The sequence below is a fragment of the Pecten maximus genome, chromosome 6, assembly GCF_902652985.1.
Source record: "Pecten maximus chromosome 6, xPecMax1.1, whole genome shotgun sequence".
NCBI classification, from domain to species: Eukaryota; Metazoa; Mollusca; class Bivalvia; order Pectinida; family Pectinidae; genus Pecten; species Pecten maximus.
The window spans coordinates 29,373,341-29,392,753 of NC_047020.1; the positions used below are offsets into that span (position 1 = coordinate 29,373,341).

The following is a 19,413-nucleotide window of genomic DNA, read 5'->3' on the forward strand; positions in this document are numbered from 1 at the left end:
TCTCTATAGTCATAGATAACGACATCTCTATAGTCACAGTGTAACAACATCTCTATAGTCATAGATAACAACATCTCTATAGTCACAGTGTAACAACATCTCTATAGTCATAGATAACAACATCTCTATAGTCATAGATAACGACATCTCTATAGTCACAGTGTAACGACATCTCTATAGTCACAGTGTAACAACATCTCTATAGTCACAGTGTAACGACATCTCTATAGTCATAGATAACGACATCTCTATAGTCATAGATAACGACATCTCTATAGTCATAGATAACAACATCTCTATAGTCATAGATAACAACATCTCTATAGTCATAGATAACAACATCTCTATAGTCATAGATAACGACATCTCTATAGTCATAGATAACGACATCTCTATAGTCATAGATAACAACATCTCTATAGTCATAGATAACAACATATCTATAGTCATAGATAACAACATCTCTATAGTCATAGATAACAACATCTCTATAGTCACAGTGTAACGACATCTCTATAGTCACAGTGTAACAACATCTCTATAGTCATAGATAACAACATCTCTATAGTCACAGTGTAACTACATCTCTATAGTCATAGATAACAACATCTCTATAGTCATAGATAACAACATATCTATAGTCATAGATAACGACATTTCTATAGTCATAGATAACAACATCTCTATAGTCATAGATAACATCTCTATAGTCATAGATAACGACATATCTATAGTCATAGATAACGACATCTCTATAGTCATAGATAACGACATCTCTATAGTCATAGATAACGACATCTCTATAGTCATAGATAACGACATATCTATAGTCATAGATAACATCTCTATAGTCATAGATAACGACATATCTATAGTCATAGATAACGACATCTCTATAGTCATAGATAACAACATCTCTATAGTCATACATAACAACATCTCTATAGTCATAGATAACAACATCTCTATAGTCATAGATAACGACATCCCTATAGTCATAGATAACGACAGCTCTATAGTCATAGATAACAACATCTCTATAGTCATAGATAACAACATCTCTATAGTCATAGATAACAACATCTCTATAGTCATAGATAACAACATCTCTATAGTCACAGTGTAACGACATCTCTATAGTCATAGATAACAACATCTCTATAGTCATAGATAACATCATCTCTATAGTCATAGATAACGACATCTCTATAGTCATAGATAACGACATCTCTATAGTCATAGATAACAACATCTCTATAGTTATAGATAACGACATCTCTATAGTCATAGATAACAACATCTCTATAGTCATAGATAACAACATCTCTATAGTCATAGATAACGACATCTCTATAGTCATAGATAACAACATCTCTATAGTCATAGATAACGACATCTCTATAGTCATAGATAACGACATCTCTATAGTCATAGATAACGACATCTCTATAGTCATAGATAACGACATCTCTATAGTCATAGATAACTACATCTCTATAGTCATAGATAACAACATCTCTATAGTCATAGATAACGACATCTCTATAGTCATAGATAACGACATCTCTATAGTCATAGATAACAACATCTCTATAGTCATAGATAACGACATCTCTATAGTCATAGATAACAACATCTCTATAGTCACAGTGTAACGACATCTCTATAGTCATAGATAACAACATCTCTATAGTCACAGTGTAACGACATCTCTTTAGTTACAGTGTAACAACATCTCTATAGTCATAGATAACAACATCTCTATAGTCATAGATAACAACATCTCTATAGTCATAGATAACAACATCTCTATAGTCACAGTGTAACGACATCTCTATAGTCATAGATAACGACATCTCTATAGTCACAGTGTAACGACATCTCTATAGTAACAGTGTTACAACATCTCTATAGTCATAGATAACAACATCTCTATAGTCATAGATAACAACATCTCTATAGTCACAGTGTAACGACATCTCTATAGTCATAGATAACAACATCTCTATAGTCACAGTGTAACGACATCTCTATAGTCATAGATAACAACATCTCTATAGTCACAGTGTAACGACATCTCTATAGTTACAGTGTAACAACATCTCTATAGTCATAGATAACGACATCTCTATAGTCATAGATAACAACATCTCTATAGTCATAGATAACAACATCTCTATAGTCACAGTGTAACGACATCTTTATAGTCATAGATAACAACATCTCTATAGTCATAGATAACGACATCTCTATAGTCATAGATAACGACATCTCTATAGTCATAGATAACGACATCTCTATAGTCATAGATAACAACATCTCTATAGTCATAGATAACAACATCTCTATAGTCATAGATAACAACATCTCTATAGTCATAGATAACAACATCTCTATAGTCACAGTGTAACAACATCTCTATAGTCATAGATAACAACATCTCTATAGTCATAGATAACGACATCTCTATAGTCACAGTGTAACTACATCTCTATAGTCATAGATAACAACATCTCTATAGTCATAGATAACAACATCTCTATAGTCATAGATAACAACATCTCTATAGTCATAGATAACAACATCTCTATAGTCATAGATAACAACATCTCTATAGTCATAGATAACAACATCTCTATAGTCATAGATAACAACATCTCTATAGTCATAGATAACAACATCTCTATAGTCATAGATAACGACATCTCTATAGTCATATATAACAACATCTCTATAGTCATAGATAACGACATCTATATAGTCATAGATAACAACATCTCTATAGTCACAGTGTAACGACATCTCTATAGTCATAGATAACAACATCTCTATAGTCATAGATAACGACATCTCTATAGTCATAGATAACAACATCTCTATAGTCATAGATAACAACATCTCTATAGTCATAGATAACAACATCTCTATAGTCATAGATAACAACATCTCTATAGTCATAGATAACGACATCTCTATAGTCATAGATAACAACATCTCTATAGTCACAGTGTAACGACATCTCTATAGTCATAGATAACAACATCTCTATAGTCATAGATAACAACATCTCTATAGTCATAGATAACGACATCTCTATAGTCATAGATAACAACATCTCTATAGTCATAGATAACAACATCTCTATAGTCATAGATAACAACATCTCTATAGTCATAGATAACAACATCTCTATAGTCACAGTGTAACGACATTTCTATAGTCATAGATAACAACATCTCTATAGTCATAGATAACAACATCTCTATAGTCATAGATAACAACATCTCTATAGTCATAGATAACGACATCTCTATAGTCATAGATAACAACATCTCTATAGTCATAGATAACAACATCTCTATAGTCATAGATAACAACATCTCTATAGTCACAGTGTAACGACATTTCTATAGTCATAGATAACAACATCTCTATAGTCATAGATAACAACATCTCTATAGTCATAGATAACAACATCTCTATAGTCATAGATAACAACATCTCTATAGTCATAGATAACAACATCTCTATAGTCATAGATAACAACATCTCTATAGTCATAGATAACGACATCTCTATAGTCATAGATAACAACATCTCTATAGTCATAGATAACAACATCTCTATAGTCATAGATAACAACATCTCTATAGTCATAGATAACAACATCTCTATAGTCATAGATAACGACATCTCTATAGTCACAGTGTAACTACATCTCTATAGTCATAGATAACAACATCTCTATAGTCATAGATAACAACATCTCTATAGTCATAGATAACAACATCTCTATAGTCATAGATAACAACATCTCTATAGTCATAGATAACAACATCTCTATAGTCATAGATAACAACATCTCTATAGTCATAGATAACGACATCTCTATAGTCATATATAACAACATCTCTATAGTCATAGATAACGACATCTATATAGTCACAGTGTAACGACATCTCTATAGTCATAGATAACAACATCTCTATAGTCATAGATAACAACATCTCTATAGTCATAGATAACGACATCTCTATAGTCATAGATAACAACATCTCTATAATCATAGATAACAACATCTCTATAGTCATAGATAACAACATCTCTATAGTCATAGATAACGACATCTCTATAGTCATAGATAACAACATCTCTATAGTCATAGATAACGACATCTCTATAGTCACAGTGTAACGACATCTCTATAGTCATAGATAACAACATCTCTATAGTCATAGATAACAACATCTCTATAGTCATAGATAACGACATCTCTATAGTCATAGATAACAACATCTCTATAGTCATAGATAACAACATCTCTATAGTCATAGATAACAACATCTCTATAGTCATAGATAACAACATCTCTATAGTCACAGTGTAACGACATTTCTATAGTCATAGATAACAACATCTCTATAGTCATAGATAACAACATCTCTATAGTCATAGATAACAACATCTCTATAGTCATAGATAACGACATCTCTATAGTCATAGATAACAACATCTCTATAGTCATAGATAACAACATCTCTATAGTCACAGTGTAACGACATTTCTATAGTCATAGATAACGACATCTCTATAGTCATAGATAACAACATCTCTATAGTCATAGATAACAACATCTCTATAGTCATAGATAACAACATCTCTATAGTCATAGATAACAACATCTCTATAGTCATAGATAACAACATCTCTATAGTCACAGTGTAACGATATCTCTATAGTCATAGATAACGACATCTCTATAGTCATAGATAACGACATCTCTATAATCATGGATAACAACATCTCTATAGTCATAGATAACAACATCTCTATAGTCATAGATAACGACATCTCTATAGTCATAGATAACAACATCTCTATATTCATAGATAACAACATCTCTATAGTCATAGATAATGACGTGATGTTTGTCAATGGAAAGGACAACACGAAAGTCCCGTCCGCGTATACGCACGTGATGTCAGTGGAAACGGCAACTCGACAGTCGCGTCCGTGTATACGCACGTGATGTCAGTCGAAACGGCAACTCGAGCGAGTCAATGAGAGACAAAAATATTCCCCCGCAGTAACATATTAAAATCCACATTATCGTTTAAGTCAACAATAATTACAATTGCCTATTTCCACCCATGGTAGACTGGTTATGGAAACCCTGCCATAATATAAACCATCATAAATAAAAAAAAAACAAAAACAAACAAACAAACAAACAAGAGGCCCATTGGCCTTAACGGTCACCTGAGTTTTGATATAATTTAGCATATTTGGCCCCAGTGACCTTGAATAAAGGTCAAGGTCATCCATTAGAACAAAATTGGTAGCCCTTCATCCCAGCATGCTACAGACCTAATGTTGGGTCTCTGGGTCTTTTAGTTAAAAAGAAGAAGTCGTTTAAATATTTTATTTTCAGTTTCACCCCAAGAAGGGATAGTGTAACTCCATAGGGACTCTTTTACCAAATATCAGCACCCTAGTACAATCATAAAGTGATATGTTTATAGCTTTCAACATTTGCACAAAAAGTTTTTTTTTTAAATTCGTTTTTTCCCCAAAAAAATATTTCACTTTAACTCTGGCAAGGGATAGTTTAACCCTATACAGGGAACCTAATACCATGTATTACTATGCCTTTCAACAATCACAACATAAACTTAACACAAAGTCCAAAGATTTAAAAACAAAAACAAACAAAACACAGATTTAAAAAAGAAAAAATCCAATTTTTTTTTTAAGTTTTACTCCAGGAAGGGATTGCTTACTCAATAGGGACTCTATTGCCAAATATCAGCACCCTAGTACAATTATAAAGTGATGTATTAATACAAAAATCTGTTGGTTTTTTTTCCAAAAAATCTTTTAGTTTAACTCCGGCAGGGGATAGTTTGACCCCCACAGGGACCATATTACCATAAATTACTATGCCTTTCAACACTTGCACCAAAAATTTAACTTTTGAAAAACTAACGCCGACGCTGACGCCGGAGTGACGACATAAGCTCTCACTCTTCTTCGAAGAGACGAGCTAAAAAGAAGAAGTCGTTTAAAGATTTTAGCGAATTTGACCCCTGTGACTTTGAATGAAGGTCAAGGTCATTCATTTGAACAAACTTGGTAGCCCTTTATCCCAGGATGCTACAGACTTAATTTTGGGTCTCTGGGCCTTTTGGTTAAAAAGAAGAAGTTGAAAATGTAAATTGTTTACGACGCACGACGCCGGACAAAAGGCGAATATCAAAACTTAACAAATAGGCCTATCCATAGCGTCGTTATCTAATGAATATGACTGAACATCTATTACATTATTTTGTATTTGTGTTACACCCTTTGTACGAAAGCTTACATCCTATATGTTTAAGAAATAATTAACGATGATTCGTGTATTGCAACATATCCTCGTCCTCGTTGTATATCCTGCAACAAGAGGCCCAATGGGCCTGTATCGCTCACCTGGCTCTACAATTTTGTATTTGTGTTACACCCTTTGTACGAAAGCTTACATCCTATATGTTTAAGAAATAATTAACGATGATTCGTGTATTGCAACATATCCTCGTCCTCGTTGTATATCCTGCAACAAGAGGCCCAATGGGCCTGTATCGCTCACCTGGCTCTACAGCAAATTTGAAGTTGATTGAGGTCATTTCTACAGATACTATACTGATAACCAATGCATTCAAATATCAGTGTAAGCTAAGTTTATTCATGTCAATAAATTTTTCTAGTCCTTCATTCCAGCATACTATTGGCCTAATATCGGGTCTTGGTGACTCTTGGCTATCGAAAGATTTAAAAATATTTCACCCCTGTGACCTTGAATGTAGGTCAATGTCATTCATTTGAACAAACTTGGTAGCCCTACACTCCAGCATGCTACAGACAGGCCCAATATCAAGTCCCTGGGCCTCTTGGTTATTGAGAAGAAGTCATTTGAAGATTATAGCTTATTTGACCCATGTGACCTTGAATGAAGGTCAAGGTCATTTATTTCAACAGACTTGGTAGCCCATCACCGAGCATGGTACAGGCCCAATATCAAGTCCCTTGGTCTCTGGGTTATTGAGAAGAAGTCGTTTGAAGATTATAGACTATTTGACCCATGCGACCTTGAATGAAGGTCAAGGTCATTTATTTTAACAAACTTGGTAGCCCTTCACCCCATCATGTTACTGGCCCAATATCAAGTCCCTGGGCCTCTTGGTTATTGAAAAGAAGTCGTTTGAAGATTATAGACTATTTGACCCATGTGACCTTGAATGAAGGTCAAGGTCATTTATTTTAACAAACTTGGTAGCCCTTCACCCCATCATGTTACTGGCCCAATATCAAGTCCCTGGGCCTCTTGGTTATTGAAAAGAAGTCGTTTGAAGATTATAGACTATTTGACCCATGTGACCTTGAATGAAGGTCAAAATCATCTATTTTAACAAACTTGGTAGCCCTTCACCCCATCATGTTACTGGCCCAATATCAAGTCCCTGGGCCTCTTGGTTATTGAGAAGAAGTCGTTTGAAGGTTATAGCCTATTTGACCCATGTGACCTTGAATGAAGGTCAAGGTCATTTATTTGAAAAACTTGGTAGCCCATCACCCAGCATGCTACATGCCCAATATAAAGTCCCTGGGCCTCTTTGTTATTGAGAGGAAGTCGTTTGAAGATTATAGCCTAATAAACCCATGTGACCTTGAATGAAGATCAAGGTCATTTATTGTAACAAACTTGGTAGCCCTTCACCCAAGCATGCTACAGACCCAATATCAAGTCCCTGGGCTTATTGGTTATTGAGAAGAAGTTGTTAAAATGAAAAAGTTGACGCCAGACGGACCACGGACGCAAGGTTATTTGAATAGCCCACCATCTGATGGTGGTGGGCTAAAAACTTCGAATATCAATTTTGTGAATATAGACTTATACCTGGATAAGGTCTCGCGCCATCAAAATCTGGTATTGTTTATGGTGGAACGCAGCGGCTTGTCTTAAAAAGACTCTTATTTTCAACCATGGCAAAGCATATTTAAATTTAATTCAATTCATTTATTACCTTAAACCTGGTGGTTTATCATGGTAATAATTACCCGTACAACACCGAGAAGAAATGGCCCCAAAATATAGCAGCTTACTCTCCCTATACATCTTCACGCCGCCGTCATTAATCCAAAATGTCCATAACATCAACTAAAATCCAGGTGAGGTATATATGAAGCAGACTATAATGACTGTCAAAACATACCTGCCCCTGTGTTATTTTTAAAAAGTGGGAGAAAGGAAAACACACCCAATCAACTCCCCTACCCTACTACCCCATACCCCCCAAAAATGTTTTTTGGCCCGTGGTGTTTTGTCTAGGGTGTTTTGTCTAGAACGAATATTCATACCCAGCCTACTCTGCTCTCCGACGACATCTGTCAGACATTATCCGTCGTCCAGAGCTACATTATCGTAGCTTTAATTTGTCCAGTTCAGATTCAATTTTTCGGAAGAAAATTTCTGACTTGACGTTAGGCTGTATTATGGAATATCCTAAATGAATCGGATGTGTTCCGTGTGAATCCCAAAACCTTACAGAACAAGTATTATATCTTAATGATTTGTGAAGTTGTGGTGCAAATCTTGAAACAGCAATTTGTTATCAAAAGTTATGACTGATAGTATTTGCAGTGGTATTGATTGATAGACACTGAAATTACGTTATTTTTGGAGTGAAAATTATATAGTGTTGCTTCTCAGTAGCTGTGCTCAAACATGACGTATACAAATCAGTAATTAGATAATAATTATATAATTAGATGATAACCAATTCTCGAAACTGTTGATTTAAAAAAGGAGCTAAGGCTAAAGAAAAAGTGCTGAATAAGGTTTAGTAGAAATATAATTTGGCCCAAATGTGCCTAACAATGCCATGTTGATAAAGCCGTAAATACATCACAGGTACATGTAAATTATGAGATACTTTGGTCACTTATTAACTACAATAGAGATGTCAAAATAATGCTATGGTCAGTTTAGCAATTTAGTCATGACACAAGATAGTGCTAAACTGACCACGACAGAAGATAATGCTAAACTGACCACGACACAAGATAGTGCTAAACTGACAATGACACGAGGTCGTGCTAAACTGACCATGACACGAGGTCATGCTATACTGACCATGACACAAGATAGTGCTAAACTGACCATGACACGAGGTCGTGCTAAACTGACCACGACACAAGATAATGCTAAACTGACCACGACACAAGATAATGCTATACTGACCACGACACAAGATAGTGCTAAACTGACCATGACACGAGGTCGTGCTAAACTGACCACGACACAAGATAATGCTAAACTGACAATGACACAAGATAATGCTAAACTAACCACGACACGAGATAGTGCTAAACTAACAATGACACGAGGTCGTGCTAAACTGACAATGACACGAGGTCGTGCTAAACTGACCACGACACAAGATAGTGCTAAACTAACAATGACACGAGGTCGTGCTAAACTGACAATGACACAAGATAGTGCTAAACTGACCATGACACGAGGTCGTGCTAAACTAACAATAACACGAGGTCGTGCTAAACTGACAATGACACAAGATAGTGCTAAACTAACAATGACACGAGGTCGTGCTAAACTGACAATGACACAAGATAGTGCTAAACTGACCATGACACGAGGTCGTGCTAAACTGACCACGACACAAGATAGTGCTAAACTGACAATAACACAAGATAGTGCTAAACTGACAATGACACGAGGTCATGCTAAACTGACCACGACACAAGATAGTGCTAAACTGACCATGACACGAGGTCGTGCTAAACTGACCACGACACAAGATAGTGCTAAACTGACCACGACACAAGATAATGCTATACTGACCACGACACAAGATAGTGCTAAACTGACCACGACACGAGGTCGTGCTAAACTGACCACGACACAAGATAGTGCTAAACTGACCACGACACAAGATAATGCTATACTGACCACGACACAAGATAATGCTAAACTGACAATGACACAAGATAATGCTAAACTAACCACGACACGAGATAGTGCTAAACTAACAATGACACGAGGTCGTGCTAAACTGACAATAACACGAGGTCGTGATAAACTAAAAATGACACGAGGTCGTGCTATACTGACCATGACACAAGATAGTGCTAAACTGACCATGACACAAGATAGTGCTAAACTGACCATGACAGAAGATAGTGCTAAACTGACAATGACACGAGGTCGTGCTAAACTGACCACGACACAAGATAGTGCTAAACTGACCATGACACGAGGTCATGCTAAACTGACAATGACACGAGGTCATGCTATACTGACCATGACACAAGATAGTGCTAAACTGACCATGACACGAGGTCGTGCTAAACTGACCACGACACAAGATAGTGCTAAACTGACCACGACACAAGATAGTGCTAAACTGACAATGACACGAGGTCGTGCTATACTGACCATGACACAAGATAGTGCTAAACTGACCATGACACGAGGTCGTGCTAAACTGACCATGACACGAGGTCGTGCTAAACTGACATGTATGTATGAGTCCCCCCTGATGGATAGAGGATGGTTCTGCTAAGATGACAACGGAGAGCCCCCTTTAGAATTCAAGATCCATCTGTAGTATCCCACCGTGTGATCACGGGGGGGGGGGGGGGGGGGGGGTGACTAAAAGTAGAACTCCCTCCTTCCCCCACCTCAACCCCCAACCCCTGAATCATCGACGTCTCCTACTTCCGTTATATTCAAAAATTGAAAAGACCAAAAAAACGTATCTGTTTACATTAATTATGTATCATTTGTTCAAATTGCATTATATATTTTCCTTTTCCCTTTATTTTTGTTTCCTATATCTCTTCTTTGTGTTGTTGAGTCAGTTTCCCCCTAGACACTCGTTACTCATTACCTCGGGAGGTCGTATTAACCAGGGACATACATGTACGTCCCTGTGAAAACATAGGGCTATCAATGTCGTTTTGACGCTTCCTCTCCCGCTTGGAATGTCGTGACATCACTTGGCGCCGAGACAAACATCTTGACGACGTTAGGTTTACCCGGAGTACATTGTTATCTTATCGGGATATTCAAACGTGATGCTACAAGTGTATTAGTTTACAACATTATAAAGTGTGATATATATATATATATTTGTGTGTGCGTGCATATGGCCAGAATGATAAACAAGCATAAGCAAATGCCTATAGACATATGCGTCACCTGTACCTTGTATATAATATAGATAACGTCGCCCATTACATAATGCACTCTAGTATTCCCGGCACTGCCGTACTATAACGTATAACGAGGCTGATGTTATATATAGTAAGTTCATCCTGAGTTTTCTTCCATTCTGTATTGTAATGACCCTTTGTCGTATATAACGTAACAGAAAACTCCATAACTTTATACACTGTCATATAACATATCCTTGTCAAGTAAGTCTAGTTGTCTGTGTTACATTATAAGGAGCTTACCTTGCCAACCGCCTGTTGCTTAGCGACCCTTCAATCCTAAGCTTGCCACTGTACCATCAAATCACGGCTGGTTTAGAACCAATATTGTCAGTAACTAGTCACGCTGTCTATAGTCATTAGCTCTGGTCTGGCTGACCGCTCGAGAACGTGTCTGCTCCCTACATGGACCATAGTAGGTTTTGTTGGCTGGTCAGACGAGAGCGCGCGCCTAATCGACAGAAGTTTCCCCGATATCGAAGTGATCTGGCCTGCCAATAATCAATAGCGCGCGCTCACCATGGCGTTCACATAGGGGAGAAGCTCTCGTACCGTACCACACTACCTATCGTACGCGACGAAGCACTGCCTCGGGGTGTCATACTTTCACACAGACACGAAGTGCGGTAAGCGCCGTAACACAGGCTAGGAGTGTCATACTTTTGGTTAGAATGCCCCGTAACACAGGCTAGGAGTGTCATACTTTTGTTTAGAATGCCCCGTAACACAGGCTAGGAGTGTAATACTTTTGGTTAGAATGCCCCGTAACACAGGCTAGGAGTGTCATACTTTTAGTTAGAATGCCCCGTAACACAGGCTAGGAGTGTCATACTTTTAGTTAGAATGCCCCGTAACACAGGCTAGGAGTGTCATACTTTTGATTAGAATGCCACATAACACAGTCTAGGAGTGTCATACTTTTAGTTAGAATGCCCCGTAACACAGGCTAGGAGTGTCATACTTTTGTTTAGAATGCCCCGTAACACAGGCTAGGAGTGTCATACTTTTGGTCAGAATGCCCCGTAACACAGGCTAGGAGTGTCATACTTTTGTTTAGAATGCCCCGTAACACAGGCTAGGAGTGTCATACATTTGTTTAGAATGCCCCGTAACACAGGCTAGGAGTGTCATACTTTTGGTTAGAATGCCCCGTAACACAGGCTAGGAGTGTCATACTTTTGGTTAGAATGCCACGTAACACAGGCTTGGAGAGTCATACTTTTGGTTAGAATGCCCCGTAACACAGGCTAGGAGTGTCATACTTTTGGTTAGAATGCCCCGTAACACAGGCTAGGAGTGTCATACTTTTGGTCAGAATGCCACATAACACAGGCTAGGAGTGTCATACTTTTGGTTAGAATGCCCCGTAACACAGGCTAGGAGTGTCATACTTTTGGTTAGAATGTCCCGTAACACAGGCTAGGAGTGTCATACTTTTGGTTAGAATGCCCCGTAACACAGGCTAGGAGTGTCATACTTTTGGTTAGAATGCCCCGTAACACAGGCTAGGAGTGTCATACTTTTGGTTAGAATGCCCCGTAACACAGGCTAGGATTGTCATACTTTTGGTTAGAATGCCCCGTAACACAGGCTAGGAGTGTCATACTTTTGGTTAGAATGCCACGTAACACAGGCTTGGAGAGTCATACTTTTGGTTAGAATGCCCCGTAACACAGGCTAGGAGTGTCATACTTTTGGTTAGAATGCCCCGTAACACAGGCTAGGAGTGTCATACTTTTGGTTAGAATGCCACATAACACAGGCTAGGAGTGTCATACTTTTGGTTAGAATGCCCCGTAACACAGGCTAGGAGTGTCATACTTTTGGTTAGAATGTCCCGTAACACAGGCTAGGAGTGTCATACTTTTAGTTAGAATGCCCCGTAACACAGGCTAGGAGTGTCATACTTTTAGTTAGAATGCCCCGTAACACAGGCTAGGAGTGTCATACTTTTGGTTAGAATGCCCCGTAACACAGGCTAGGAGTGTCATACTTTTGGTTAGAATGCCCCGTAACACAGGCTAGGAGTGTCATACTTTTAGTTAGAATGCCCCGTAACACAGGCTAGGAGTGTCATACTTTTGGGTAGAATGCCACATAACACAGTCTAGGAGTGTCATACTTTTAGTTAGAATGCCCCGTAACACAGGCTAGGAGTGTCATACTTTTGGTTAGAATGCCCCGTAACACAGGCTAGGAGTGTCATACTTTTGGTTAGAATGCCCCGTAACACAGGCTAGGAGTGTCATACTTTTGGTTAGAATGCCCCGTAACACAGGCAAGGAGTGTCATACTTTTGGTAAGAATGCCCCGTAACACAGGCAAGGAGTGTCATACTTTTGATTAGAATGCCCCGTAACACAGGCTAGGAGTGTCATACTTTTGGTTAGAATGCCCCGTAACACAGGCTAGGAGTGTCATACTTTTGGTTAGAATGCCCCGTAACACAGGCTAGGAGTGTCATACTTTTGGTTAGAATGCCCCGTAACACAGGCTAGGAGTGTCATACTTTTGGGTAGAATGCCACATAACACAGTCTAGGAGTGTCATACTTTTGGTAAGAATGCCCCGTAACACAGGCTAGGAGTGTCATACTTTTGGTCAGAATGCCACATAACACAGGCTAGGAGTGTCATACTTTTAGTTAGAATGCCCCGTAACACAGGCTAGGAGTGTCATACTTTTGGTTAGAATGCCCCGTAACACAGGCTAGGAGTGTCATACTTTTGGTTAGAATGCCCCGTAACACAGGCTAGGAGTGTCATACTTTTGGTTAGAATGCCCCGTAACACAGGCTAGGAGTGTCATACTTTTGGTAAGAATGCCCCGTAACACAGGCTAGGAGTGTCATACTTTTGGGTAGAATGCCACATAACACAGTCTAGGAGTGTCATACTTTTGGTAAGAATGCCCCGTAACACAGGCTAGGAGTGTCATACTTTTGGTCAGAATGCCACATAACACAGGCTAGGAGTGTCATACTTTTAGTTAGAATGCCCCGTAACACAGGCTAGGAGTGTCATACTTTTAGTTAGAATGTCCCGTAACACAGGCAAGGAGTGTCATACTTTTGATTAGAATGCCCCGTAACACAGGCTAGGAGTGTCATACGTTTGGTTAGAATGCTCCGTAACACAGGCTAGGAGTGTCATACTTTTGGTGAGAATGCCCCGTTACACAGGGTAGGCGTGTCATACTTTTGTTTAGAATGCCTCGTAACATAGGCTAGGAGTGTCATACTTTGTGTTAGAATGCCCCGTAACACAGGCTAGGAGTGTCATACTTTTAGTTAGAATGTCCCGTAACACAGGCAAGGAGTGTCATACTTTTGATTAGAATGCCCCGTAACACAGGCTAGGAGTGTCATACGTTTGGTTAGAATGCTCCGTAACACAGGCTAGGAGTGTCATACTTTTGGTGAGAATGCCCCGTTACACAGGGTAGGCGTGTCATACTTTTGTTTAGAATGCCTCGTAACATAGGCTAGGAGTGTCATACTTTGTGTTAGAATGCCCAGTAACACAGGCTAGGAGTGTCATACTTTTGGTTAGAATGCCCCGTAACACAGGCTAGGAGTGTCATACTTTTGGTTAGAATGCCCCGTAACACAAACTAGGGTAACGATTTTTTTGTTAAGTAAATAACTCCTGTATTATGATATGCATAAAAAATGAAAAAAATAAATGTACACTATAATTGGTATATTCAGTATGAAGAAGTACATACAGGCTTCACATTTATTAAAACAAAAATTAATAAATTGGTTCCGGATTTTCCGAAAGTGTGTTGCCTACTGCGAAAAATGGAAGTCCACAGAAAAGGTAAGATAGCAGAAAAACTTAATTTACAACATATGTCAAAACAAGATTAATTCTGTCTTTAGGACAGAGATATTTAATTTTAAATAGGTTTCAGAAAAAATTGTGTAGAGAATTGTGTCATTTTGGGTTAAATACCATAATATTTTTTCAATTTTTGAGCACTTTTTAAGCTGTTACTATGGTATTCACAGCTCTAAAAATCACAGAAAAAAATAAGTTTACTTATTTTTCAGAGCTGTATTAAAATTGCAAATGTTGTAAAGATTACAAATATATCTACTTTATTAGAGGTAATATGTAGGGTTAACTGGCAATGTTCACATATCTAAAACATGTGCCATATTTTCTAGAATTGGGCATTTTTATTCGGCATAGCCGTATAATATTCTTTTGGCCCGGATATGACGCGCCAGGTGGCGTTACTGGTCAAGATGAAGAATGTGATTGGTCAATGTAGCGGTAAATGCAAAATGCAGATATGCAGTTAAAACGAAACAAAGTTAAGATTGAATGAAAGCTGAATAAGTGGATGTATCCTTTCAAATGACACATTGATAAAATTATATTCCTGATTCAAAAGCTGTCTTATTATCACCGAAAATGATTCAGACTGATTTAATTTTGTTATCCGTGCTGAGACGCATTAGTTCGTTGATTTATTTCACCAGCAGTTTTACATTAAAACCACCAGCATTAAAACTATGTCGTTTATCTTTTTTAAAGATATTTCTTGTTTATTATTGTATCCGGAATCTTGAGGGTACCAGTTAGAATGTGCCACAACACAGACTCGGAGTGTCATACTTATGTCGGTATGCGCCCTGACACAGGCTCTGGGTGACACGTTTTGGTTAGAATACGCTATAACACAGAATCTTTTAATACTTGGCTAGTTTCAATTGTCGTACCTATGTCAGCCACACCTGTTCTACCAATCACAGCCACGACTTCTACCCTTACCCGGTGTGGATTGTCTCTGTTAAACAACCTACCAGCGGAACGCCGTCCATCGACCACGCCCCTTTGGGATGCAGCGAGAGACGCCCATCTACGATACTGATCTCCACAAACACTGGCATCTCCCCAAATAAACTCGGGAATGCTAAGATTTCGACTCCCCCCAGACAATGCTGTCAACGTCATCCTCAACTACTATACTGTCAACAACATCATCGACGATATCAGGACATTCTTCGGCGTATGCAGGCAAGATCACCAGCGGAGGCGACGCCAATGTTACCAGAAATAACACCATACGTCGCCAGTGGCCGGCATGTTCAATCCGGTCATTAATCCGGACCGGGCCACTATGTAATAACAGTCCAATCAGTGATTTCTTGTTTCTTACGGAATGCTAATGAAGACAAAAGTGTATATCAATTAACCAGTGACAATAACTGTATAATTACATATAAGTGGCATAAGTGTTGTAACTTCTGCAACCTTGACCGCTAATCATCATGCAACTTTTACACAGTGTTGACTTGTGTGGATTTATAAAAAAAAAAAAGAGGCCCATGGGGCCTGTATCGCTCACCTGGTTGGATCAGACCAAATGTCAAAATAATGTTCATATTCAATTTGTTTTATTTGTAAATCTCTAACAATGCTATATATGGTTATAGTGTGGGAATCCGAACTGCTTTAAAGATTAATGAAGTCCATACTCGCTAAGGTCTGAAAGACCTAAGAATTGTTTGTAGAACATACATTCATCACTCTATGACTAGTAGCGATTTAAAGGAATTACCTCTATTTCCCCTATTGGGCTCCGCCCCTTTGGCCCCTCAGGGGTCAGAGTCACCATTTATGCAAAATCTGTTCCCCTTCCCCCAAGGATGTTCCTGACCAAATTGGGTTCAAATCCATTCATAACTTTATGACTAGTAGTGCTTTAAAGGAATTACCTCTATTTCCCCTATTGGGCCCCGCCCCTTTGGCCCCTCGGGGGGTCAGAGTCACCATTTATGCAAAATCTGTTCCCCTTCTGCCAAGGATGTTCCTGACCAAATTAGGTTCACATTCATTCATAACTTTATGACTAGTAGCGATTTAAAGGAATTACCTCTATTTCCCCTATTGGGCCCCACCCCTTTGGTCCCTCGGGGGTCAGAGTTACCATTTATGCAAAATCTGTCTCCCTTCTGCCCATGATGTTTCTGGCCAAATTTGGTCCAAATCCATTCATAACTTTATGACTAGTAGCAATTTAAAGGAATTGCCTCTATTTCCCCTATTGGGCCCCAACCCTTTGGCCCCGTCAGGGGTCAGAGACACCATTTATGCAAAATCTGTTCCGCTTCCCCCAAGGATGTTTCTGACCAAGTTGGGTTCAAATCCTTTCATAACTTTATGACTAGTAGCGATTTAAAGGAATTACCTCTATTTCCCCTATTGGGCCCCGCCCCTTTGGCCCCTTTGGAGTCAGAGCCACCATTTATGCGAAATCTGTTCCGCTTCCCCCAAGGATGTTTCTGACCAAGTTGGGTTCAAATCCTTTCATAATTTTATGACTAGTAGCGATTTAAAGGAATTACCTCTATTTCCCCTATTGGGCTCCGCCCCTTTGGCCCCTCAGGGGTCAGAGTCACCATTTATGCAAAATCTGTTCCCCTTCCCCCAAGGATGTTCCTGACCAAATTGGGTTCAAATCCATTCATAACTTTATGACTAGTAGCGATTTAAAGGAATTACCTCTATTTCCCCTAGTGGGCTCCGCCCCTTTGGCCCCTCAGGGGTCAGAGTCACCATTTATGCAAAATCTGTTCCCCTTCCCCCAAGGATGTTCCTGACCAAATTGGGTTCAAATCCATTCATAACTTTATGACTAGTAGTGCTTTAAAGGTATTACCTCTATTTCCCCTATTGGGCCCCGCCCCTTTGGCCCCTCGGGGGGTCAGAGTCACCATTTATGCAAAATCTGTTCCCCTTCTGCCAAGGATGTTCCTGACCAAATTGGGTTCACATTCATTCATAACTTTATGACTAGTAGCGATTTAAAGGAATTACCTCTATTTCCCCTATTGGGCCCCGCCCCTTTGGCCCCTTTGGAGTCAGAGCCACCATTTATGCGAAATCTGTTCCGCTTCCCCCAAGGATGTTTCTGACCAAGTTGGGTTCAAATCCTTTCATAATTTTATGACTAGTAGCGATTTAAAGGAATTACCTCTATTTCCCCTAGTGGGCCCCGCCCCTTTGGCCCCTTTGGAGTCAGAGCCACCATTTATGCGAAATCTGTTCATCTTCCCCCAAGGATGTTTCTGACCAAATTGGGTTCAAATCCATTCATAACTTTATGACTAGTAACGATTTAAAGGAATTACCTCTATTTCCCCTATTGGGCCACGCCCCTTTGGCCCCTCGGGGGTCAGAGTCACCATTTATGCAAAATCTGCTCCCCTTCTGCCAAGGATGTTTCTGACCAAATTGGGTTCAAATCCATTCATAACTTTATGACTAGTAGCGATTTAAAGGAATTACCTCTATTTCCCCTATTGGGCCCCGCCCCTTTGGCCCCTCGGGGGTCAGAGTCACCATTTATGCAAAATCTGTTCCCCTTCTGCCAAGGATGTTTCTGGCCAAATTTGGTCAAAATCCAATGGGAAACTTTATGACTAGTAGCGATTTAAAGCAATGTTGACGGACGGACGACGGACGGACGGACGGACGGACGGACGACGGACGGTGCGCCATGACATAAGCTCACCTTCAGTCCAGGTGAGCTAAAAAAAAAAAAAAAACTGTGTTGGATTTTCAATTATGTGAACTTTTACACAGTGTTGACTTGTGTGGATTTATAAAAAACTGTGTTGGATTTCCAATTATATGAACTTTTACACAGTGTTGACCTCGTGTTGATGTTTCAATTGTAACACTTTTATACAGTGTTGAATTTGCTTGGATTTAATTGGATTTTTATGACTGTGTTAATTTCTCAAATACGAGAATATAAACTGCGAAATCTGTGTGTTCCAAGACTTTTCCCGAGGAATAGCAACAAAGCAGGACGCACAATAACTTTGTAATTTTATAAATATATACGCGACCTTATAATCGACCTTTGTAAGCATTATGCAAGTTATTTTATTATGTTTGATTAGTGGGAAGGTATAGATAAGAAGAGGGACATGAGAGTATATATACTCAAGTTAAAAACAAGCAAATAATGGGTTAGTTTTAGCATTTTGTAAATAGGAATCAGAAATATGTGTTATTCGCAATATTTCTCAACAATGGGAGGAGTATAACCATGCCTTGGTAAGCTATGGTTTAATCGCCAACATCAATACTTCGGACAGGGTCCCAAATAAGGCCATGTGTA

The 19,413-nt window shown here is 38.9% G+C and overlaps 1 protein-coding gene across 2 annotated transcripts in view; it reads right to left on the reverse strand.

Moving 5' to 3' along the window:
• Window positions 1–19,413, reverse strand: part of LOC117329487 — a 46,340-nt gene that overhangs the window by 19,680 nt on the left and 7,247 nt on the right. The window contains exon 1 of one of the 2 annotated variants that reach the window (XM_033887448.1): window positions 11,515–11,698. The exons of the other annotated variant lie outside the window; for it this stretch is intronic. The gene's annotated coding sequence lies outside the window, so the exon portion shown is untranslated. Of the gene's footprint in view, window positions 1–11,514; window positions 11,699–19,413 lie in introns of those variants that run through there. 2 annotated transcript variants of the gene reach the window in all.